This window comes from Dromiciops gliroides, chromosome 2 (genome assembly GCF_019393635.1).
Source record: "Dromiciops gliroides isolate mDroGli1 chromosome 2, mDroGli1.pri, whole genome shotgun sequence".
NCBI classification, from domain to species: domain Eukaryota; kingdom Metazoa; phylum Chordata; class Mammalia; order Microbiotheria; family Microbiotheriidae; genus Dromiciops; species Dromiciops gliroides.
Genome location: NC_057862.1, coordinates 255,891,486 through 255,916,742, shown reverse-complemented (window position 1 = coordinate 255,916,742; position 25,257 = coordinate 255,891,486). Strand labels below are relative to the sequence as shown.

Below are 25,257 nucleotides of genomic sequence, written 5' to 3'. Positions count from 1 at the left end.
ACACTTAAGAAATTTTAGAAGAATTGCTCAAGTTCTTCAATTTTGCATATTTTCTTCTATTTTACAAATTGCCAAACTATCATTAAAATGTCAAGCCCTTTTCAGGGCTGTTCAACCACCTTTGGTGTCCACCTGGCACTCAAATCTCACCTGTGGCTCCAAAAAATCGTAGCATATGCAGTGGTCACAACTTGGGAAAACCATCTCAACAGACAGGCTAGACCAGCTTAAGGGTAAGCAACAGGCCTCAAACCCATCAATGAGTTAGGGGGGTTGTCAATCCCAAGCATGTGAAGACTGTCCCAGGGTCGAATGGGTGGATAAGAACAATTTGTTACAATGGCCATGAAGGTGATGAAGCCGGTGCTAGGGAGCTCTTAGAGCTCAGACACCAAAAACACCAAGGTCATCCACTGAATCCTAGGCCAACGTCAGTTGTCCTGACTTGTCCTGCCACTGGATTTCAACAATACTGAAAGAGATAGTGAGGCTGACAACTTTGTGCAACTCTGCCTCACTTAAATCCAATTTATATGCAAGTCATGCTATCACCCCATGACATCACTGATCCTCTTTGAAAACTAAGGATGAACAAGATTAAACATTCCAGGCACAAAAATGAAACGGGAGCTCCCTCAAGGAGTTTACATTCTACGAGGAAGGCAACATGTAAATGAACATACACATATATTCACACATATACACACACATCTGTGTGTATATAGATAGACAGATAAATATATTCATATCTAAACATATATAACATGTATCTTTTGAATGAAAGTTAATTTTGAGGACATGAGGAAAGACCTCATGTGTGGAGGCTCTTGAGCTCCTAGGAATTCTAAGAGGTGGAAGTAAAGAGGGCATGCCTTCCAAGAAAGGGGTAACAGTCTGAGCAAAGGAACAGAGATGGAGTACCATGTGGGAAGAAGGAAAAGCGTGGAATATGTGAAGAGGAGTGATGTATAAGACTGTAAAAGTAAGCTTGAGTCAAATTGTGAAGGGCTTTAAATGTCAAACAGAGAATACTGTATTTATCATTTTTGCCTTTTAGGAACAACATTTTGGCAAATCAAACAGAGTGAAGATACTTGAATCAAGGAAATCAGTTAGGTTATTACAACAGTCCAGATAAAAGGCCTGAAATATGATGATCACCATGAGTAGAAAAAAGATGAGAGAAGTAGTGAGAATAGAATCTATAATACATGGCAACTGATTGGAAATATGGACAGAGAAAGACTAAGGAGCCCAGGATGTCTTCAAGGTTGCAAACAAGAAACTACACTCCTCTGGGAGTAAAAGAGCTTGGCACCTCTCCGTTTATGCCATTCTTTTCACTTATCCCCTTTCCTTATCAAGTTATGGGACTAGGAGAGGAAGAGAACTGACAACTATTCCCAAAACTAAACAAATTTTCAATTAGCAGGAAACTATCATCTCAATGAGTAAACATATGGCAAAAATATAGCTAAAAGCTTTGCAAATTTAATGGAAGGCATTTACATTAGCACTATAGAGTAGACTTAATCCCAAAACATTTTTTGCTAACTCAGCTTTGCTAACACCTCCTGATATAATTAAGAAAAGAATGAATACTTAAGAAACTATATATAGTTTTAGAAAAATTGCTCAAGGTCTTCAATTTTGCATATTTTTGTTTTACAAATTGCCAAACTATCTTTAAAATGACAATCCTATCAATGAAATGATGCTGGCTGGTTCTCTATATAGCCAATTTTCAAACATGGATCCAGACAGAGGATTAAGAAAAGAAAAACAACATCACAAAATCCAAGATATAGTTGAAAGACGGTGGGATTCAAAGTTAGAGTTCCTGGGTTCAAATCCTAGCTCTTTATTCTAGCCCTCAATCTCACTACAATCAACACATGGCCATCAGAGAGGAACAACCTCTGGGCCTAAATTTTTCTTCATTTATACTTGATTAGATCAGGGGTTCTTAACCTGGGGTTCATGAACTTTTTAAAAATATCTTAATAACTATTCCAATTTCATTGGGTTTCCTTGTGATCCTGTGTATTTTATTTCTGCATTTAAAAGCATTATTCTGGGGCAGCTAGGTGGCACAGTGGATAGAGCACTGGCCCTGGATTCAGGAGTACCTGAGTTCAAATCTAGCCTCAGACACTTGACACTTACTAGCTGTGTGACCCTGGGCAAATCACTTAACCCCAACTGCCTCACACACACACACACACACACACACAAAAAAAACAAAAACCCAACATTATTCTGAGAAAGGATCCCTAAGCTTCAACAGAAAGTTAAGGAGTTTATGACCCAAGAAAGACTCATCCTCAGATGCGCTCTAAGATCCATTATGTGACCTGACAGTTCTGACTCTACGAACTTTATGCTTCCACAACCTATTTTTTCATTTGTTGGGTTATTTCTTCAAGGTATACAGATAACAAATTCTCTATAACTTAGCTCCAAGGGTTCCTATGCTCAAAAATTCATCTCCCTGCAGCCCATGTGGGCTGTAAAAGATCAGGGTCACTTGCAGTGCATGATGAGCCATGAGAATAGAACATAAGTAGGATCCTTACTAGAAGAATGATAATCATAGCTAATATTTTCATTGGTTCTATTTCGGCAACTAATACCAACATCCTCTCAATAGTATACTATGAGTTAATAATAAAAAAACTATGTTTTATTCTACAACTAAATATTTCTCACAAAAGAGGTGCAAGAAAAGGAGAAAAACAGAAGGTAACAGGATGCTGATGGTACTGAAAACTGTCAAATAAAGAGCTGAAGGAAATGGAAACGTTTAACAATTCATGTAACAGAAAGTGGCTTACCTATACCAGATCAAAAACTATATTATATTGTGGCAATCCCCAAAACTATTTGGTACTGGCTAAGAAACAGAGTGGTGGATCAGTGGAATAAGTTAGGCACCCAAAACATAGCAGTAAATGAATATAGCAATCTACTGTCTGATAAACCCAGAGACTCTAGCTTCTGGGATAAGAACTCATAATTTGACATAAACTACTGGGAAAACTGGAAAATAGTATGGCAGAAACTAGGCACCGACCAATATTTACATCATAAACCAAAGTAAAATCAAAGTGTTTACATGATTTAGACATAAAGGATGATACCATAGGCAAATTAAAAGAGGAAGGAATAGTTTACCCATCAGATCTATGGAGAGGGGAAGAATTTATGACCAAAGATGAAATAGAGAACACTATGAAATGCAAAATGGATCATTTTGATTATATTATATTAAAAAAAATTTGCACAAACAAAACCAATGCAACCAAGATTAGAAGGAAAGCAGAAAGCTGGGAAACAACTTTTACAGCAAGTAGTTCTTATAAAAGCCTATTTCTATTTCTCAAATATAGAGAGAACTGAACCAAATTTATAAGAATACAAGTCATTCCCCAATTGAGAAATGGTCAATGGATATGAAAAGACAGTTTTCAGATGAAGAAATTAAAGCTATTTACAGCTACATGAAAAAATGTTCTCAATCACTATTGACTGGAGAAATGCAAATTAAAACTCCTCTTACATACCACTTCACACCTAACTGGCTAATATGACAAAAAAGGAAAATGATAAATGTTGGAGAAGATGTGGAAAAATTGGAACACTAATGCATTGTAGGTAGAGTTGTTAATTGATCCAACCATTCTGGAGAGCAATTTGGAATCATGCCCAAAAGACTATAAAATTGTGCATATCCTTTGACCCAGCAATACCACTAGGTCTATATCCCAAAGAGATCGTGTAGGGGCCAAATTTTAATTAGGGAGTGTTAATTAGGCAGCTCACCGCAATATTGGGGCAAGGAAGGAGATTAACAGCCTCTTTGAAAAACAGAACAAGGTTTATTAACAAGAACAAATTTAAAACACAAGTAAGATTAGTAGAATTAAGGACAAGGGAAAAAGGGAATGGGGAAAGGAAAATCATGTGATCATATCATGTGAGCCCGGGGCTCAGCAGAGCACACAGCTGTGACCCTCTCTCTCCAGCTCATACGCCAGAATGGTGAATCTCCTCCCTTCTCCTTACCAGCAACCCCCTCTCTCACAGTAAACAGGGAGGACACGCACACAACCTGAAGCTAATTGGCTGGCAGCCCTGATTGACAGAATTAACAGATGGTTGTAGAACAGCCAGCCTCCAAGCTTCCTCATGCCAAAGGTTGCCTGACTGCCCTCACCCGGGGTTCCCATCATTATAATTTGGCCAGGCCCACATAGGCTTCTGTGCGAGGTGAGTGGAGCACTGTGCCTGTGAGCGCCCCAGCCAGGGCACGCTGAGGTTTCTAAATCACGATTAATTCTTTACAATCATTAAAAAAGGGAAAAGGACCCACATGTACAAAAATATTTATAGCTACTCTTTTTGTGGTGGCAAAGAATTGAAAATTGAGGGGATGCCCACCAATTGCGGAATGGCAGGGGCAGCTAGGTGGCGTAGTGGATAAAGCACTGGCCTTGGATTCAGGAGTACCAGAGTTCAAGTCCAGCCTCAGACACATGACACTTAACTAGCTGTGTGACCCTGGGCAAGTCACTTAACCCTCACTGCCCTGCAAAAATTAAAAAAAAAACAAACAATTGCGGAATGGCTAAACAAGTTGTGGTATATGAATATAATGGAATAATTTGGGCTATAAGAAATGATGAGTAGGCAGATTTCAGAAAAACCTGGAAAGACTTACATGAACTGAAGCTGAGTGAAGTGAGCAGAACCAAGATTGTATACAACAACAGCAACACTGTATGATGATCAACTGTGACAGAATTAGCTCTTCTCAGCAATACAATGTTCCAAGTCAATGTTCCAAAAGACTCATGATAGAAAATGCTCTTCATATTCAGAAAAACAACTATGGAGCCTGAATATAGATTGAAGCAAATTATTTTCAATTTTGTTGCTATTGTTTGTTTCTTTGTTTCATCTTTCTTGGGTTTTTTCCCTTTTGTCCTGATTCTTTTCTCACAATATGACAAATGTGGTGTTAAGGGCTAAAATTCTAGCTAAACTGTCTAAAATATCTAATGAGTGGTCGCCAATAAATTATAAGCTTTAGCAAGAGTTAGACTTTTAAGCATTTATTAAGGAGAATAAGAATTTGGTAAAGAGAGAGAGAAAGGCCTAAATTTCTATCTATTAAAGGGAGAGCACATTTCTAGCTCCGCTCTCCACCAGAGTCCAAAGAAAAGAGTCCGAGAGCGAGCGCCAGTCTCTTCCTTCCTCCTCCCACTAGCCCGCGTCACTTCCTGATGCCAAAGAAAAGACTCCTGGTCTTGCCCTCAAAGACCTTCGCTTCATGGGCGGAACTCTTCTACAGTAAGTCTCCAGCAGGTGGCGTCATTCCAATCGTTACAGTGGAAATATGTTTAACATGATTATAATGTATAACCTATATCAGATTGCTTGCCACGGGGCAGCTAGGTGGCGCAGTGGATAAAGCATGGGCCCTGGATTCAGGAGTATCTGAGTTCAAATCCGGCCTCAGACACTTGACACTTACCAGCTGTGTGACCCTGGGCAAGTCACTTAACCCCCATTATCCCGCCCCCCCCCAAAAAAAAAAAAGATTGCTTGCTGGCTTCAGGATGGGGGAGGGAAGGTAGAGAGGGAGAAAAAATGTGGAACTCAAAATCTTTTCAAAAAAATTTCACTTAAGCAGAGGTACTGTATTATGTAAATACAGTCACTTTAAAGTTCAGCATTTACAAAGACTCTGGGGTTGAAATATACCAAAAGAACTCAAAAATGCTGGTCTGAGAGATCTGAGGATAAATTGGAGTAGATGGGGAATTCTAAAGCAGAAAAGAAGAGATTTCATACCAAAAAAGATGTATCCATATATACATTATGATACACACATAATTCAAAGCAAAACAGCACAGTATAAATGGATAGTATGATGGAACAGGAGTCAGAAAGACCTGGGTTCAAATCCCACCGTTGACAGTTCAGACAAACAATCAACAAGTGTTTATTAATCAAAGTATTAGGGCACTGTATCTAGGGCAGCAAGGTGACGCAGGGGAAAGAGTGCTGAGTGTTTAGAGTCAGAAATACTCATTTTCCTGAGTTCAAATATGACCTCACACATCTTAGCTGTGTGACCCCTGGCAAAGTCACTTAACCTGGTTTGTCTCAGTTTCCTGAAGTGTAAAATGAGCTAGATAAGGAAAAGGCAAACCACTCCAGTATCTGCCAAGAAATCTCCAAATGGGGTCATGAAGAGTTGGAAATACTCGAAAAATGACTGAACAGGCTACTGTACTAGACATTGGGGATACAAAGAAGAGGGGAAAAAAGCAGTCTTTGCCCTCAGAGAACTCATAGTCTTTTCCAGGGAGGCAACATATACACATCTAAGCAAATAGAAAATACATACAAAGTAAATATAATGCAATGAGGAAGGATAGTAGGAGTAGCTGGAGAGAATCAGGAAAGGGTTCACATAAGAGATGATACTGCAGCAGAGCATCAAAGAGATTCTAAGAGGCAGAGGTGAGGACAGAGATCATTCCAAGCATGGGAGAAAGCTCAGGCAAAGGCATTATTAAACTTCATAGTCATAGGACCACAAACAAGTCTATTCTTTTCTACTATTGAGACAACCCTCTAAAAACTCTAAGTTACAGCCATGCTTTAGTAAGGTAAACACAGATGAAATCACAGCTCCTTAAAGGGACATCATTTCTACTTAATATTTTTCTGGCAAAAATATCCCTAGCACAGGAAATTTTCTTATACCCAATAGAATATCCACGAGACTTTTTAGAAAGAGCTTGTGAAATGCTAATATACATAGCTATTTCAAAACCAATATTCCAAATACTTGATTTGTCCTTTTTATCCATTACCAGGATGCTGCCTGCACTATATGTATGACTCCCTGACTTAAATCAAAGCAATCTGAGGTCTTTAAAAAAATTTTTTATTTAAAATCCAATTTAGTCAACTAACAGTGTCAAACAATGCTGTCACAAATGTTTATGAACACTGAAAAATGATGATAATTAAATGCTAGGCCCCAAGTTTTCCATTTTGTTAACCCAAAATCTGAGTGTTTCTATGTGTTCTTTCGTGCTAATTTTGGAAAATGTCACTACTTATAATCAAAAGAAACAAGTGTGAAAAATTAATTCTTGCCCAGTGTATAAATGCTTCAAAGTTACTTTTTTCAAGCTCTGATATTGTTGATTGGGTACTTTTTAATGTAAAATTTCCTCAAGTACTTACCCCTTTCTCTCCATTTTTGTCATTTCTAGGATTATTTCCCTCTGCTTTATGTCCTCTCTTCCTTAAATCAAAATCTCTTTCTTCTCCCCTATTCTGCCTACGCTCAATACTTTCTACCTAGTAATTATAAGCTGCCTAGAGGTATCCTTGGGCCTAGAGTTATTTAGGAAGACCTCAGTTCAAATCTAGTCTAAAACACTAGCTGTGTGACCCTGGGCCAGTTACTCAGCTTCTGCCTGCCTCAGTTTCCTCAACTATAAAATGAGAGTAATAATAGAGTATCTTAAAGTTGTTGTGAGGAATCAATGAGATAAATATTTGTAAAACACTTAGCACAGGATCTCGCACAAAATAGGCAATTAATAACTGCTTATTTCCTCCTTTCCTTCTTCCTGCATTCCTATCTGTGACTGGGGTACCCTTTCCTGGGCCACTCCTCCTCCTATCCAAATCTCATATAGCACAAGGCCCTCCCTATCCATCACTGAGATATATAGGCTTTAAGGTTTTCAAAGCCCTTTCTATTCAGTCCCCATAATAACCCTGTAAGGAAGATGTTAGAAATACTGTTACCATTTTACAAAGATAAGGAAACAGAAACTCATAGAGGTGGGATGACTTGCCCAGGGTCATAAAACTGCTAAGTATCCAGGAAGAGAGGATTCAAACTCAGGTCCTCCTGACTCCAAGTCTAGCATTTTATCCATTAGTATCCCTAGTTACCTGTTTTCCATATAAGACATTCCACTCCTTCTCCCTAAAGTTTTGCAAACAGGGCCCCACCCACCCACCCAGCACTCCTTCATCCCCTCCCTCACCTCTGAGAGGAGATGAGAGGACAGGACAGGACAAAATTTGGGGCATTTCCCTGAAATAGTGGGATAAAGAAAAACCACCTTAGCAAACCACAAAAAAAAAATGCAGGGAAGGACCAGAAAAGTACAAAAGAATTAGGAAATAAGAAGAAATAGAGGGTAGGCCAATAATATTTGTTGTTTTGTTTTTTTTTTTAAGTGAGGCAATTGGGGGTAAGTGACTTGCCCAGGGTCACACAGCTAGTAAGTGTTAAGTGTCTGAGGCCGGATTTGAACTCAGGTACTCCTGAATCCAGGGCCGGTGCTCTATCCACTGTGCCACCTAGCTGCCCCCTAATAATATTAAATAATAGTGTTATAAGTAGCTGAGAATATAGAAAATGCCACTAGATATAGTGACAAGATCATTGGTGACTTCCAAGTCAGCTTTAATATAGAGTAGTAGGAGAAGTCGTCAAACTGCAAGGAATTGAGGAATGAGTTCAGATTAATTTTTCTAGATTTTTGCCAAGTGAAGATGAGGAGAGACCTTAGGATAATATATTGAGGAAGTAGCAGGGTTAGGAAAGGGAAGACCTAACAGTCTTGGTAAGCAAAGGGGAAGGAATAAGTGAAGAAGAGACAAAAGATGCTAGGGGAAGGAATGAAGATTAATCACCCAAAGTCCAACAGGGGTTGGGAAGGGGCTTAAGGACCTAAGTAATGAGTCTCAGCAAAGGGGAAGCTGTATTCCTTCACTGATACAAAGATGGGGGGAGGAGAACCAGGGAAGAAGGTTGCTGAGTACTGAGGAGGGAAACCAAGGGAGTTCACAGTAGATGGCCTCAAAGTTAGGATATCTACTCAAAATAAGGAGCAAGGAAAGGGGGCAACTCAGTTGAGGGCATAAGTGAAAAATGTCTTCAACTGCCATGGAAATATGGGCTCTCCCACCCAGGAATCCTGTTACCCAAAATTATCTATCTTATTTTCTGATCCATTTCAAGTTTTGCTTTTCTACAATGATATAAGTTTCCTAGTAATATTCTACTGAAACAATCTCAAGTTATATTTGAATCATGACTTCGCCATTTCGGTTTTATTACTCTCTGACCTTTAAGCCTACCCTGACAGAAGTAATAAAATAAAAACACAGCTTGGGGCAAGCTCGTGAAAAGTTAGTCAAGGTAATCATCAGCTTCCCACCTTTCATAATCAGTCTTCAAACTGAAGCAGAATGACACAGTGATATAACAGTCACCATTAATATCCTCCAACAACCCAGAGCATTATTTATTAATGTTTTGACTTTTTTCCAAGTTGGAAAAATATCAGTATTCATCTCTCTCTTTTTTTTTCTAAACTAACCACTGTTTTCAAAAAATGGACCAAAAAATTACAAGGTCATTCCATGGTAATCCATGTAAAACAATCTTACAGAAATACTATTTCTATTCCATGTAAGGCTATTTTCATGACTAGAGTTCATCTCCTATAAGTCCTATACTTCTGCCCTAAGTTAATGTCCCATCTTTGTTACCTTGTACAATTAGAAGATTTGAAAAATATCTAACATGAGCTGGACAAAAGCTAAGGTCATTTCTCATTAGTGTCCTTGCCAGCTGAGCATCTTCCCCTATTTTTATTATTTTTGAGTTAATTTTAGAAATTAAAGTATGCCCTGTCAGATACAAGTTCTATACTGTTTTAAGTTCCAGAGCTTTCTGGATGCTTTTCAAAAAGTTTTTCTTTGTTGTTGTTTATTTTTTAATTAGTGACTTGGCTAAAGGCATGGCAAGTTCATCAAGTTTACAGATGACATAAAGTTTGGAAGGAATAGTTCATTCATTCATTCTATGAGAATCAGAATTCAAAAACAGGCTAGAGTACTGAGTTAAAGCTAATAAAATCAAATCCAATAGGGATAAAAATAGAGTCTTACATTTCAGTTTCTAAAAATTAGTTTCATAAGTACCAGATTAGAGAGACATGATTAGAAAGTAATTCTGAAAGGTATCTGGGATTTTTAGTAGACTGTAAGCTCAATGAGTCAGAAGCCAAATGCTTCTCACATTATCTTGGGCTACACTAAGATGTATAGCTTCCAGGAACCAGGGATGTGACAGTCCCCCTGACCTTCACTCTAGTCATACATATCACATCTGTAGTATTATGTTCAGATTAAAAAGGAGATTGATCAACTGAGAGCATACAGAGGAGGTCAATCAGGATGGTGAAAGGCCCTGAGTCTGTGACATAAGTGGACAGGTCAAAGGAGTTAGGGATCTTTAGTCTGGAGAAGACTGTGGGAAACATAATTCTCTTCAAGTACTAGAATGGAGGAGCATGCACAATAAGAATTAACTTGCTCTGATCTGAGACCAGAACCAGAAACAATGAGTGAAAATTGCTAAGAAGGGAAAGTTGGCCTTGATGTGAGGAAAAGCTTAATAAGCAGAGCTGTTCAAAAGTGGAGCTCAGAAAGTAGTGAGTTTCTCATCACTGGAAGTCTTTAAGCAGAAAATGGTTGGCCATTTGTTCTGTGTGTTATGACAGGAATTCTTTGGGGTATATGGATTAGAATAGATGGCCACTGAGGTCCCTTTTATTTCTAAAAATTCTATGATTCTGTAAAAGCAACTCTTGCCCAAGGCCCCCCATAAGTTTACAACTAGAAATTCTGTTCCCTTGACATCACAAAGACACCAGTAAAGCACACAATGTCCAACCATTAGTTCTTCCTCTCACTATGGGACCAGCCCCGCTTCATTTTCAATTCTACATTTCTCTGTTGATATTCTTTACTCTAGTATTTTTTCATAGTTCCTTATTTGTTACATGTTTCTCTACTACCCTCTGAGTCAAGGAAATTGACTCCTGCGGCCTAGGAAATTGTTTTAAAAAATATTTTGATAACTATATTTCATTATAATTGGTTTTTTGTAAGCCTATATATTTTGTTATATTCATTTAAAAAACATTATTCTGAGAAGAGGTCCATAGGTTTCACCAGACTGCCCAAGGGGTCCATTATACAAAAAAAGGTTAAGAACTGCTCTGAGTGATGCCTATTGATACCTATTTCTAATTATTCAAAGACTGTAGTATTCCATGACTTGCAGTTATACAATATCAGAGGAATATTGGTATTAAAAATACAGGTTGGTTTAGTCTGAATGCAGATCAAAGCATACTTTTTAAACTTTATTTTCTTGGGTTTGTGGGTTTTTTTGGTCTGTGTCTTATTTCACAACATGACTAATATGTAAATATTTTTTGCATGACTATACATGTACAACTTATAAGAAATTGCCTACCTTCTCAATGACAGGGGAGGTGGGGAAGAAGGGAGAGGATTTGGAACTCAATTTTTTTAAAATGAATGTTCAAAATGGTTTTTACATGCAATTGGGGGGGAAAATATGGAGAATGAAAAAAATGGGCTTTGTTTCTGGAAGAAGTTTGGTGTTATTAAAGGAATGTTTCAATATTCCAAAGGCAATCCAACCCATTCTCTCCCTTTTTTAAAAATCTGGGTCCAATTCACCATCCATGGGATGACTATCAGTTCAAAATACACATATATCTTTTGCCATGATTAGAATATACAATTAAATGGCCAATTGTAAAAATCATCTACCACTATAACTACATCGCATACACACACACACACACACACATTCATTTATGGACAAGCTTTAAAGATTGTCTAACTACATGTCAAAATCAGGATATACTTTATCCATCTGTTTTTTCCTGCATAAATTGTTTTGTCCCAATTCTTAGTCCAACTACTAGTAGTTTTTGGTTCTCATCTGGGAGGCTCTACAATGTTCTTTCTAAGGCTTGGAGCAATGAGCACATCCTCAACTTGGAACACTGAAGGACCTTATCATCTATAAAGAATCTCTCCTCAATTTGAACTCTGCACCAGATCTCATCTGTGACATGGCGAACACCTCTGATGAGCATTCAGCTCCCTGTTTTATGCCTCATTTGATGTCACTGATCACAGGCTAGAACAAGGTCATCTCTGTTGTTATATTTTTCATAGAATCTTTGATAAAATTTGATAGACAGATGAGAAACACCTTGTTAGAAAAGAACCTTTAAAGCAGTATTTACTTTACAAAGCAAATGCCTTTTAATAGTTGAAAAACAATAAACAAACAGTGTTTACTAACACTTACAGGCAATTTGTGATAGTAAAGACACAGTCTTCTGTAGAATATCACTTGTGAAAGCATATTTGTTCAAGGAGCAGCTAGGTGGCGCAGTGGATAGAGCACCAGCCCTGGAGTCAGGAGTACCTGAGTTCAAATCCGGCCTGAGACATGTATGTGTATATAGGTTACTAGCAAAAACTTTACATAGAAGAAAAAATAAGCATGTATGGGTGTATAGCTGTTAACATTTTTTCCTTTGCCTTTTCTAACTATTAGTAAGGTCCAAGATTTTTTTATGCATCTTTGCCTCCTCCTCCTTCAAATACTTTGTGAATTAATCCCTCACACGCTCCCAAGTATCACCTCCAACAAAGATCTCCTCTAAGTATACCTGATCTGATCCAAATGCCTTTCCCAACTTTGTTCCATTTCTACCTCTTCTATGATCACTATGATGTTGAAAGTTCAAATGTGGTAGTTCCACTGTTCTCCATAGTAAAAAATAAAATAAAATAAAATTTAAAACATTAATTTTTTTTACTTTGCTATAAAATGTGTTATTGTTATTCTATTTCTTGTCCTATTTCCATTTTGATCCTTAAATGGCCTTGAGTGACTTTGCTTGGTTAGTTCCCTCCAAGCTTACTTTCTACCAGTTTAACTGTGCTCTGTTTCTCTGTTTTATGAGGCAATACTACTAATCTTTCATCCTCTTTCTCTGTAAGATTTTATAAGCAAATTTGTATTCCAAATTGGTGTTGCCTTTGGCTGCCATATCTCTCTGCTTGATAGAGAAGTCATGTGTTTGCAGACTCCTCTGGAGCTTTCTAGGTTTCAGTTTCCTACTTATGATTACTGGTTTGGGTGCATCAAATGTTTGTATGAAGTTATTGTAGTCTGCAGCCATGTCCTCCCCTCTACTTGACAATCCATTCTGCATCACAAATAACAGGTGTAAGTAACATACAGATAGTTACACCATATCATCCTTTTCTCATTATTACTTTATTCTTACTTTGTTCTAACATTGCTCTTTGCTCAAATCAGTGGTCTAAATGTACACAGAAAGCTGATTGAGGAATGACTCCTATGTTAGTAACAAGCCACTTTCTGTCCAGTAAAATGCAATTTGTTTTACTTTTTAAATGTTCTTTTCTAATTCATTGTTATATGTACAATTTTAGTAAAATTCAGTCATTGTGGCCTCTCTCAATCCTTAATATTAATTCACTGCATTAAATTTCTTACTATCCTCAGTTATTCTCATCTTTACAGTAAAGCCACCCAGTATTAAAATAAACATTTATTTTCTTTGTAGAGTTAATGAGTTCTTAGCATTTTTCTACCTCTCTAGATCCCCTACAACAGATTTTGGTCCATAATCTCATACAATGTACCACAAGTTCTATTTAGTAAATAATCCAGAGTTTAAGGGAAAAAAACATAAAAGAAAAACCCTAAGAGAGTACTGTTATATCTTCCACAACTGTGGAAAAGGTATAAGTCCCAAGCCATGACATAAAAAAGACTAATTCGATTATCTAACAACAAAAAGTTTCTGCACAAAAAAAAAAAGCAGTGTCCCCAAAATAATAAGAGAAACAAACTAGGAGGAAAAAAATCTTTCCATCAAATATTTCTGGTAAAGGGTAAACATCCAAAATGTCTAAGGAAATGATACAGAAGTATCAGAAAAAAAAGCCACTCTTAATTGAAAAGTGGTTAAAAAAGATCAACATTTTTTTGAAAAGGGACTATCAACAATCGCATGAAAAATATGTTCAAAATCATTAATAATAAAAAGTGCAGATTAAAACACTAAGATTCCACCTGACGCCCATCAAATTGACAAAATTAAAAAGAAAATTTGTTTCTGGCCCCAATGTAGCACAAAACAAACACACTATTATTACATTAGTAATTGAGTTGTGAATTAGTCAAATATTATTGGAAAGCAATTTGGAAAATACACTAATAATATCCAAAATGTATATAATCTTTGATCCATTAATCCAAATACTGGACCTAAACACCAAATAGGTTATTAATGGGTAAGGAGAGATCTAGCAGCACTATTTTTATTAGTTTAAAAAAACTGGAAAGAAACAGTGTCTGTCAGTAGAACAATGGCTGAACAAGTTGTGTTATATGAACATAATGGCCTATTATTAGGTTGTAAATATCATAAATCTGAGGTCTTCAAAGAATCTTTTAAAAGATTTATATGAAATGGTACAGAAAGAAGAAAACAGAACCAAATTATTTTATACATTGACGACAATCATGTATTTAAACAACAGCAATAAATTCACGATATATCAAAAAAACAGAAAAAGAACTATTAGTGACTACAACTAGTTAAATGTGTCTTAATGTGTGTAGGTACACAATTTTTTGACTTATTGTTTGATTTCATCTTAGATATCTGTTTTCTCGTAATCTTATTCTGATATTTGAATACTTGTTCATGTCAATGGAAGTCAAAAGGTGTTTATTTTGTGCCCTTTTTTTTGGGGGGGTGTCTATATCTATGATCTCAGGGTTATAGGGAACTCCGAGTGTGGAACCTCATCTAGAATTTACAGTCTTTTTTTTTTGGCAGGGCAATGAGGGTTGAGCCCAGGATCACTCAGCTAATAAGTGTCAAGTGTCTATGGTCAGATTTGAACTCAGGTCCTCCTGAATCCAGGGCCAGTGCTTTATTCATTGCGCCACCTAGCTGCCCGAACTTACAGTATTAAAGAGCTGTCAAGGCCACTGAGAAGTGGCTTGACCATGGTTCACACGCATAGCAAGTATATGTCCAACACATGACTTAAACCTAAGTTTTCTTAACCCGGCCCAGGCTTCTCCCCACTACTCTGTACAGCCTCTCAGAGCCAAAGAAAATGTCCATTTAAGAAAACAATCATTAACAAAAAGAGTACACAAAATAAAAATGTTCAATCTCTCTCTCTCTTTTTTTTTTTTAAGTGAGGCAATTGGGGTTAAGTGACTTGCCCAGGGTCACACAGCTAGTAAGTGTTAAGTGTCTGAGGCCAGATTTGAACTCAGGTACTCCTGACTCCAGGGCCGGTGCTCTATCCACTGCGCCACCTGCCCCCAATCTCTCATTTAATCACAGCAACAAAGAAGTTAGTTAGGGCAATTAGGTGTACAGTGGATAGAATGGCAGGGATGGAGTCAGGAAGACATCTTCCTGAGTTGAAATCTGACCTCTGATACTTCCTAGCTGTGTGACCCTGTGCAATTCACTTGAACCTGTTTGTCTTAGTTTCTTCATCTATAAAATGAGCTAGGGAAGGAAATGGCAAGCCATTCTAGTATCTTTGCCAAGAAAACCCCCAAGTGGGGTCACTAAGAGTCAGACAGGACTGAAAAGACTGAACAAAAACACAAGGTAGTTTGGAAGGAAAGGTGTTTGAGCAGCTTCATGCAAAAGACAGCACCTGAGCTGTATCCTAAAGGAAGAAAGGGACTCTATGAGGTGGAAGTAATGAGACATGCATTCTGGAGATTATGAACAACAGCCAGTGTAAAGGAACAGAGACTAGAGATGGGAGTTCCATGAGTGAGAAACCAAGAGACCAGTTATCCTGGACAGCAGTGAGAGGGAGGAGAAAGTAATATCCAGTAGGGCTGAAAAGACAGGTTAGGGCTAAGTTGAATAGGGTTTTACAAGCTAAACAGAAGGGTTTATTTTATTCTAGAATCAATAGGAAGCCACTATTGAGTTTATTGAGTAGGGGAGCAACATAGTCAAATCTGCACTTAAGGAAAATTACTGACAACAGTTACATAGGATGGCCGGAGTGGTGAGACACTTGAGGCAGAGAGACCAATCAGGATGTTGCTGCAATAATCAAGGGTCTGAAATAAGGTGGTAGCTATAGGAGTTTGTCATGGGGGAAAACTGGGGTATGGGGTTTGGATTAGGGGTAGGGGTTCTTAGGAATTCCTCTTTAAAGAATTATACCCTCTTGCACACAAAAGCAGTTAGAATAAGATGGTAGTTTATCCAGGGGCAAGGTTAGGGAGGAGAAGGGAAACCATAAAGGAAATCCTTGGACTTCTCATGGGGAGAGAGGAGACTGGCAGGTACTTTTATAGGGGACTGATGGGGGTGATCTGCCCATGGAAAGTTCCTTTAGTGAGGGAGGACCATACCCCACTGGTGGTGGCTAGAGGAATTGGGTGAGGAGTGGAGGACCATGCCCCACTGGTAGTGACTGGAGAAATTGGGTGAGGGGTGGCTACCTCTCTTTTCAGGACACAAAGGCAGCAGCCACACCCAAATTTATCTCCCCGGGGGTAAGGGAGACCAGAATGAAGGGTGGAGATCACAGAGCTAGCTCAGTCAGATCTGGTTCCACTTATTTCTCTAGGCATATCTGTTCTCTGGTTTAGTTTCTCAAGGAGAAGATTCCTTGATGTGCCCCAGAGAACTTCTGGGGTCCTCTGAGCCCCATGACAAGTTGAGAGAAGGGATCATTTGGGAGAGTTTTTGTAAAGGTAAAAATGGCAAGATTTGCCATTCCTTTTGGATATTTGGATATTTTGGAATTTTTCCATATTCATTTGGATATGAGAGTAAGAAAGAGTAAAGATCCAATATTAAACTTGAAACTATAGAAAGATGATGGTGCCTTCAAGAAAAATAGGTTTGGAAGAAATGAATGTTTGAGGAAAAGAGAGCAAATAAAAATAAAATATTTAGTACCTATTTAGATGGAGCAAATATTTAGATGGAGCAAAGTCCTTGATTAAGGACCAAACTAAAAGAGGTGAACAAAAGAAACTAGTTTATTATATAGGCACTGCCTAATACCACAACATATTATTCATGAGACTGTACATATGGGCAAGTTATCTGAACTATTTTTGTTAGCTCTCTCTAACAGTGGCTGTTGGGTTAACACTGCGAGTACCTCAATATTTGAAAGCACATATTGTGAAAGTCCTAATCATTAAGATTTCCTTCCTATTCTGTTAAATCCATGAAATAGGTTCCCACCATAGTGATAATACTTCACTCTTAGAAAGCTCTTTCCTAAATATCTCAAGACACTTTACAATTCTGATCCTTCTAATCACATAATAACCTTTTTCAGTATCAAGCAAGTGTCTACTCCTCATTATAACATTGGAACACTAAGGCCCAGGAATAATCTGTACAAGGTTAAGTGGTCAAAACCATATCCTGTGTTAAGATAATGGAATTTGGTAGATGCCCAGGGGTCTGACTTGATTGACTTGGTAGTGTTTGAATTGGGTGTGAATGAGGAACTACTGGGTGCCCACTTAGAGGTGATTAGCTTTTGAATTTGAATTTGGCCAGCCCTGAGGAGTGTTCTCAGAGGCTGTGGACTGCTGCATCAACAGGAGACCACTCTCAGCCAATCAACTTGAAGAGCCTCCCATTTCTGGGAGAACAGGAAGTAGGAAGCTGAGGCTAGCAGAGGGCTTCTTCCTCTTTTGGTTTGAGACATCTGCAGGACTTCACATGAGTGGTTAGGAAGGCTAGGATTTCCATGCTATAAGGAATCTGTTCTCAATCTTTCTCTTTATTATCTTATATCTTTTAATAAACCCTTAAAAGTCTAAATTCTTGGTGAATTTATCAGTGATTTTAGCCAGTTTCCCCAAAAAACTGTGGGGGACATACTAGAACCCACATTTAGATTTTTAAACAACACACCTGGAATCAAAATTTCCTACCTGTAAGCCAATTCATGGTGAAGTCTTGGAATTCTTATGCTGTTTTCATTCCAGATCTGCCCTCGTTCTGCAAGAAAATGACCACTTTATAATGTAAACCTGCATTTATATATGTATTAAAGTGCCTCAAACCCTACAACCATCATTAAACAAAGGGCACAAAAAACCCAAAGCATTTCGATGACTTTTCATTTCACAACTGGCCAAACACTTCAGCAATTCACACTAATATTTATTGATTATGGAAGGACAAAGAAAAGATGAGGAAAGTAAAGCAATCTCTTTTATATCACACACAAACACAGGTGTCTTGAGGAAGGAACATTTTGTGAAGTTTTCATCTTCAATTACTATGGCAACTTCACTTTGACATTTTTCTATCAGAGGCTTGCTTAAACTAAACATGAAATCAATTCCTGACCCAGAAAAAACAGATACTAGAAGAACAAAAATTAACTTTTCATTCTTGATGAACATCAGATGCCAAGAAACCTGGTACAATTGAATTCAATTAATTCAACTAGGACTTGTGAGACAAAGACAAAAATGAAAACAGACCCTTACCTCAAGGAGTTTATATTCTAAAGTGTCCAATATAGTTACACAGACAAATAAATGCAAGATGATTTGAGGAGAAACAGCAAACTAACAATTGGAGAAATCAAGAAAGGCTTCCTATAGGAGGTTGAGCACGGAAGGTGAAGAGCAGAGTAGATTGGGGGAGCTTTTTAGTCACAGGGAATGGTTGGTCTGGCAAAAGCCAAGAGCCAAAATATCAGGTTCAGGACAATTAGTAGGCAAGGTTGGCTGGAATACAGTTAGGAGAGGAGTGAGTAATATGAAATAAAATCTATAAAGGTAAATGGCAGCAGACTGCAGGCGGCTTTCATGAAAGTGATAGGGTGCTACTGAATTTCTTTCTTCAATACTTGTATAAAGATGTTTGTAAGACATCTCCCTACATTCATGCATCAGCCTTCAGAGCAATCGGTTGTTACTCTGAAGAGTGTTCTTCCAACAAGATATTTTAAAAGGCAGGGTGCAGGGTTGTGGCTGGCCTAGGGGTAGGTAAAAGGATGGAAGAAGCAACTAGTGGGGATTGAAAAACAGGAAAAATAGGAGTCAGCCTGGAACAGCATACAATGGATTTGGTGTCAAGAAGAGCTATGTTCAAATCCTGACTTACTTGTTGTGTGACCCTAAGCAAGTCACTGAACTTCTTTTTTAACCTCAATTACCTAATGTATAAAATGGGATTAATAATAGCATGTACTTCACAGGGTTGTAATGAGGATCAAATGAGATAATAATTATAAGGTGTTTCGCAAACCTTAACAACTACATAAATAGTAGGCTTCTATTGCTGTTACCACCACCATCACCACCACCACCACCATCACCACCACCACCATCATCAAAATCTGCAACATAATAGCTGGGCCTTGATGACTCCTGATCTTGGGGAAAGAAACTTCAGTGTGGGGCAGCTAGGTGGTGCAGTGGATAGAGCACCGGCCCTGGAATCAGGAGGACCTGAGTTCAAATCTGACCTCAGAGGCTTGACACTTATTAGCTGTGTGACCCTGAGCAAGTCACTTAACCCCAATTGCTGCACCCCCCCCCCAAAAAAAAGAACCTTCAGTGTTCCTTAAGGTTTGTTGTGAGACTCAAATGAAATAATATATGCAAAGAACTTTGGGAATTTTTAAGTCATATATAAAAGCCAGCTAGAATAGATTTATAATGCAGTTTCGGGAGAAGAGTAACTCAAATCAAATTGAAAATCGCTAAGTGTAAACATTCTACAAAAGTGAAGAACTAATGTTTTAGAAAGTAGAGATAAATGTGTTTATATACCCACATATGTATGTGTATATATGTATACACACATATATGAGAGAGAGGTATAACATTTTTAAACAAATAGACAAGAAATTCAGGCTTTTAAATCTCATTATTTTTAAATATGCTAAGAGACTGTGGAGGCATCTTAGAAACCTCATACAGGCTTTATATAAATTATTCAAACCATTATAAATGTAACATCTTCTATAAATGTTTTTGTTTTTATTTGAATGGCATAAAATACACAAGCCACTCTTTATTTTGATCACATATGGATTCTACAACAATAGGTAGAGTTTCATCTTCATGCAACAGTCTCAAACAAATCATTCCCCATGAAGATGAGACTGCTCCAAATGAAGATTCTTCCTCAGCATTTATCATTTTCCAAGACTGACAAAATCAAGCATTTCAACCCTGGGGAAAACCAGTTAAAATAAATACTTTGAATAACAATAGATTGAAAGTGACTATAGTCCTCCCACAGAAATTATGAGATTCGTATGAATAGCAAATGGAAAGGGGAGAGGAATTAAGGTAGCCAAATGTTCCCTTTATAACCTTACATATACAGAAAGTCCTACAATTTAAACAGTGCTCAAGCTGAGATAACTATGATGCCAGAGATCACCTAAAGATACAATGAAGCATAGGTTTTTCACCAGTTTTATCTATCTTTCTTTTTTGGGGTGGGGGGGATGAGAGGGGACAATCATGGAACCCTTTGTCTGGTGAAGGCTATGGATCAAAGGAAATTAATTATATTGAAATAAGGTTTTCAAAATACTTTTAAAAGACACTTCATAGGCACAGGGCAAGAACATTTCACCCTATAATAGAATGACCATTAGGTTTGAAATCAAAATATTTCCAAGATTGAAATCTGCTACTTAATTGCTGAGGTCTTTTTTTGTTTTGTTTTTTGTTGGTTTTTTTTTGCAGGGCAATGAGTGACTTGCCCAGGGTCACACAGCTAGTGTGTTGTTTAAAATTCTAAATGTGGGTTCTAATTCCCGCCCCCCCCCCCGGTTTTGGGGAAAACTGGCTAAAATCACTGATAAATTCACCAAGAGTTTAGGCTTTTAAGGGTTTATTAAAAGATATAAGATAGTAAAGAGAGAGAAAGATTGAGAATAGATTCCTCATAGCATGGAAATATCCTAGCCTTCCTAACAGCCCACATGAAGTCCTGCCACCAAGTCAATGTCTCCAACCAAAAAAAAAAAAAAAAAAAAACCCATCCGCCAGCCTCCATTTCCTACTTCCTGTCCTCCTCCCAGAAATGGGAGGTTTTTCAAGTTGATTGGCTGAGAGCGATCTCCTGTTGATGTCACAGTCCATAACCTCTGAGAACACTTCTTCTCAGGGTTGGCTAAATTTAAATTCAGGATCTAATCACCTTTAAGTGGGTGGGTACTTAGTAGTTCCTCATTCACACCCAATTCAAACACAACTAAGTCAATCAAGTTGGACCCCTGGGCATCCATCTACCAAATTCCATTATTTTACCACACTAGTAAATGTCAAGTGTCTGAGGCCAAATTTGAACTCAGGTCCTCCTAAATCCAAGGCCAGTGCTTTATCCACTGTACCACCTAGCTGCCCCTCACTGAGTGATCTTTTAAGCAAGTCACTTAATATCTCTGAGACTGTTTTCTCCTTTATAACATGAGGATAATAATATCTGCACAACCTCATTTGGTCATTGTAAGTTAAGTAATTTAATATCTTGAGGCTTCAGTTTTCTCATCTTAAAGCATTATACAAGTGTGAACTATTATTCTTATTCATAATTTCTAAATCTCAGCCAAAACCCAAACAAAATGGCAGTCAAAATTATGACTTTGCTAAATGAGAATCATATCATTTTAATAACAGCAGAAATGAATAGGTCAAGTATTTATTAAATACTGATTGTGTGCCAGTCATTGTGCTAAGAGCTAAAAATACATATAAAAGCAAAAAGTAAGACATCTGTTCCCTCCCTTCAAGAAACTTATATCCAATGAAGAAAAGCTTGTATCCAATGAGGAATGATAATACATAAAAAGGGAACTGAAAAGGAAGTCCCCCTCCCAAGGTCCAAAAGGAGTTTGGGGAGTCAGGGACTGGAACAGATTTTGCAGTAAGCACTGCAGGTCCCAGTGCTTCCTCTACTGGAGATACTAATTATTTGCAGCTGTAAGACATAAAAAGGCCAGGGAGTCATGGGAGAAAGCAGCTATGGTGTAAACATAGTCAATCAACCAATAAACATTCATTAAGCACCTACTATGTGCCAGGCACTTTACACAAAAATCTGTGAGATAGGACCTACAGGTATTCTTATTCCCATTTTACAGATAGGGAAAATGAGGTTCATGGTAGTTAAATGATTTGTCTATGATCATTCAGCTTGTAAGGGACAGAGGTGGAATTTGAAACCAGATGTTTCCAGACTCCAAGTCCAATGTTCTTTCCATTATATTATTCTGTCTCTAATATACTAGTCTCCACAATGAAAAAAAAAACCTGTTCTATTTACTTAAAAGCTTTCAAGATTTTTATGAAACTAAAATTAGAGCATTAAAATATATTAAGCAGGGGGCAGCTAGGTGGCGCAGTGGATAAAGCACTAGCCAGGATTCAGGAGTACCTGAGTTCAAATCCGGCCTCAGACACCTGACACTTACTAGCTGTGTGACGCTGGGCAAGTCACTTAACCCTCACTGCCCCACTTAAAAAACAAAAAACAAAACACAAAATATAGTAAGTAGTTACCCCACTCCTCCAAAAATGCATTTAAAAAAAATTATATGTAGTACCTTATACAATGCCATATATACAAACACACATACACACACATGCACATTACTAGGTACACTATCCATAAAGAAAAAGTTATCTCATTAATAAATTGTCTAACTTTTTGTTAAAGTAATTGTGCATTTTGCTTTGTAGGCTAGTTGTACTCAACAAGTTTAAAAGTTTTAATTTCCCAAGAATATTAAAATGTGAAAGTTTATATTTCATATTAAGAAGCCAACTTCACTCACTATTTTTCCATGTACAATAAAATCTATGGTATAGGGCAAAAAGCATTACTTAAACTAACAATTTCTCTTTTGAAGAATAAACACAAAATTAATTCATGAATTTGCAAATTGCTTTTCTTCGTTCCCTAGATCCTAATAGAGAGTTACTTAAATGTTTACCAAGGTTACAGTCTCTGACACATACAAGATACTGAGCCTTGCACAAATCACTTAACCTCTCAATCCTACAGGCAATTTTCTAAGACTATAAATTGCAGAACTGTTGATCTGCATGGGTAGAGTTTCTTCATTGGGAGTTCCTTACACCAATGAAATCATAGACATAGACCAAAAAAAATTAGGACCCAGCAACAGATATTGTATTTATGTCACTGATACAGCAGGACCCTCTGCCAAAGACCATGCTGGAGAAGAGTTAAGCCATACAGTTTTAGAACTTAAACCTAAGGGTCATGTTGTCTTGATGATAATGATAATAGCTAATGTTTATATAGTACTTTCTATATGGCAGATACTGTACTTTACAATTATTATTTCAACTTCACAACAATGCTTGGGAGGTTGATGCTTTTATTATCCCCATTTTAGAATTGAGGAAACTGAGGAGAACAGGTTAAATGCCTTGCCCAGAGTCACACAGCTAGTAAGTGTCTGAGGCCACATTTAAATTCGGGTCTTCTTGATTCCAGGCCCTCCATTCTCTCTACTAACTGCCCAAGTTAAATGATTATGATGAGATCTCTGACCACATTTCACCCCAACCCCATCTTCCTGCCAAGCATACAGGTACCCTCTCCTTCTTCTACCTCCTGCTCCAAGAAGTCATCCACCCAACAGCAGAATTGCTTCTAGAAAGGGCAAGTCAATCAACTGCGTTATGGCTACAATTTATCTTTATGACTTTCCAAATCAAAGCATTCTCTAGCTACCAATTCTCTATATCCCTTCCACATTGCAACTTTCCACATCAGGACTTTCCCCATTGTGGTTTCACTATATTGTAGGTCAGCTAACAGCCATCATACACCTTTTCGTTATCTTCTGTGATAACTCATCTTTAGTTCTCTGGAAGAATTGGAGTTTCATTTCTTGCAGCCATACAGCAACATCAGTAAAGTGTGTCTGTGTGTGTGTGTGTGTGTGTATGTGTGTATAAACATGTATACACATACTGTTTAAAAAGTTCCAAAGGATATCATTTCAGATGCTATAAAACTATATATAAATTATAACAAGGAACTCAAATAAGAGGAGTAAAAGATGTCAGGTGGTGAAAGTGAGGGATAATAGGGAGACAGTATTCCACTAGTAACTCAGCAATGTCAGGGTAAAGCAATTGTTAAAATATTTTAGCTAACTTGCTTAATTTGGGGGGCTAATCCGATTGGAGGACTAATCTGGAGACTTTTGACTCACTGGCTATCTGACTGCTATTAATTTTTTTTTAGTGAGGCAATTGGGGTTAAGTGACTTGCCCAGGGTCACACAGCTAGTAAGTGTTTAGTGTCTGAGGCCGGATTTGAACTCAGGTACTCCTGACTCCAGGGCTGGTGCTCTATCCACTGTGCCACCTAGCTGCCCCTGACTGCTATTAATTTAATGTGGGCCGTTTATTATAAAATTCCACCACACTGCTCCTAAATTGATAAGCAAAAGATTAAGAAGACTCTTAACTAAATAATCAAAGCAGAGTTTATTTATGAGATACTATTTAAACATAAAAATACAGGGAAATAAAATGTACAACCTGACTGCATTGCACCATCTCTTTCTACCTGCTGCCCCTGGAACTTTTTTAATACAATAAGGGCCTTAGCTGCCTCTTGCCTTAGGGTATGTTCCACTTTCACTGCTCAGCTACTTTCTTCTAACTTTCCTCTTAATCTTCTGGCCTCTCTAGTCTTCTGGCTTCTCTAGTCTCCATTCCCTCCTTGTAGCCCCTTTCTGTCCGTTCCTCTCCAACATCTTAACCTTCAGGCCTCTCCCCTTGCTCCTAGTCCCTTAGCCTTCCCCTGCATCCTTCTCTGTTTCCTTAATCTTGTCAGCCTCCTCTCTGTTCTTGTCAGTCTCCTTTCTTCTTAATCTTGTCCTTCAGCCTCTGTCCCTTCTTGCTCTTAGCTTTTTCTACTTAGTGCTCCAGCCTTTATGCTCTCTTAATCTCGCCAGACCCCTCTTAATCTTCTCTGCCAGCCTCCCTCTTGCCATCTAACTCCCAGGTCTATATATATCTTACTTCTCTCCACTCAAATCTCGGGGCTTTTTGCACCCCCATACACACCAAGCTAATCCGCCAGCCAGGGCTGGGGCTGGTGGGGGGGAGGGGCGCTCAAGTCTCCCGTGCATACCACACCCAGGGCTCCAGGGGCCCATGCCCCTGCTGTGCGCCTGGGACCTTGGCAAGGGCTATGCCAGAGCCCAGCCTGGATAAGCCCG

General features: G+C 38.1%; 1 protein-coding gene across 5 annotated transcripts in view; it reads right to left on the bottom strand.

The window, feature by feature from the left end:
* Positions 1–25,257, bottom strand: part of FUT8 (fucosyltransferase 8) — a 416,362-nt gene that overhangs the window by 351,018 nt on the left and 40,087 nt on the right. For 3 of the 5 annotated variants that reach the window (XM_043987138.1, XM_043987143.1, XM_043987142.1), the window contains exon 2: positions 17,945–18,011. The exons of the other annotated variants lie outside the window; for them this stretch is intronic. The gene's annotated coding sequence lies outside the window, so the exon portion shown is untranslated. The remainder of the gene's footprint in view (positions 1–17,944; positions 18,012–25,257) is intronic. 5 annotated transcript variants of the gene reach the window in all.